Here is a 1,893-nt window from a genome sequence, read left to right on the forward strand (position 1 = left end):
AGCTAGTTATCAACCTTATTCAGTAAGATCACGAGTTCAGCTGACAAAATTAAGCACTAGTAAAAACTATGGGAAGTTCTTAAAGGCATTTTCCTTCACCCTCAGTGGCATTAGGCAAAAAGAAGAAAACAAACAAACAAACCCATAATGTACCAAAAGTGGTCAACTTTGGACTTAACGTCTACTAGACACATTTTCAGTGAGATTCTGGCATTTCTCTTCGTCTTAATAACGTTTAATGATGATTTAAAAAGGGAGATTATGATTGCCAGAAGACTTGCTAAATTATGGAGCCCATACATTTTCCTAAAGAACATAATGCTACTAATTAACGCGGGTATATTGTAAAAGTCAGTGAAATAGAAGTACCTGGGGCATTCCTAAGTTTTTGTATGAACTTCTGGTTCACAGCACAGTACTTACGTAGCTTAATGGCATTATAATTAATGTTTTTTTTCAAATATATAATGCAAAGATGATCTCCATTACTTTTCAAGCAACGGAGTTTGGAACTAGTGGTTAATATCATACAAGCTCTACAAGGCAAGTGCATGCATCAGAACTAGCAGCACACTTGATACGAATATAGCTAATGTTGGCCCCTGAATCTCCGTTGAGCGTGTTAAGAAAAGGAATGCTTTACCTAGGATTCCACTGGCTGTTTTCCTCTCATGTAACCTTCCTCATAAACTAATGCCCAGAGATTCTTTTTTTTTCCAGTGGATGTGAAAATTCAAGGAATCTTTTTCATCTCATGACTTATTCATCTAATTTAAATACCGAAAGTAGTCACAAATCTTCATTATGTCAACGCCCTTGTCGTGCTAATCTGCAGCCCAGTTCCTCAAGAATTTTAGATCAGAGGAATGCTATTTCCAGCACAGCCACCAGCAGGAGACAATATCAGTGCAGAACAGGAAGCTTCATTTGCCCTCTTTCAGCCACTGCTACCTTTAGTATCAATGAATTTAATGACTGCTTACTATGGAAATTGTTAAGGAGCATTGCAGCATGACTTTGAATCTAATTCTCCAACAGCCTCAAAATCCCAGTTTTAAAGAAACAAAAGGATATGGGATCTCAACAAGGATATGGAACCTCAACTGACGTATTACAGAGGAAATGTGCTGTAAGCTATTGGATCTCTTTGTTACTTGGATAACTAAAGGCTGACGCGGACAAAAAAAAAATCAGTTACGCACACAAAAAAGCAGTAATGCAGCAATTTAAGTTGAAATGCTTGAAGACACACACACATACAGAAGAAAAACAGAGACATGACTTAGGGGAGGCCAAATTGTTTTATTTAATTTTTTTTAGTGACCAATTAAATTTATGGCAAGAAAGCTCTGCTCTTTTCTTTTTTGTTCTCTTAAAAGAAATCAGCAGTGCTCAATGTGATGGGTTGGAATTCTACTCAAATTCCAGTTAATTTTGTTACAAACAGATAAACAGGAATTCCAGATACTGTTTCCAGAGCAAAAATTCACATTTGTATGAAAATTCCATGTTTGTACTTGATTGGGACACAGAACATAGAACTATTGTCAGCAGTGCATGAATAAACCATTCACATTTGATCTGGAACCTTAACATCAGAAAGCTGTACTCTCCGTTCAGAATTTTCTTTACCTTGTGCAAATCAAGTCAAGTCTTCATGTGTCAAGCGCACACTTAAAACTGTCCATGTTGTATATACAAGACATCTACCAATCAGGCAGTGCAAAATACATCCTTTCATAACAAAACTAAAATGTACCTCTCAAAGTATGAACAAGAATATACACATAATACATGATGTACACTATTTACACAACCATAAAAAATATAATACAAGGAAATTTGTATGCGAGTATAAGACTTGACAGTCTTTCGTTTATGGTTTTTTTTTTT

Source organism: Meleagris gallopavo, chromosome 2 (genome assembly GCF_000146605.3).
Source record: "Meleagris gallopavo isolate NT-WF06-2002-E0010 breed Aviagen turkey brand Nicholas breeding stock chromosome 2, Turkey_5.1, whole genome shotgun sequence".
NCBI classification, from domain to species: domain Eukaryota; kingdom Metazoa; phylum Chordata; class Aves; order Galliformes; family Phasianidae; genus Meleagris; species Meleagris gallopavo.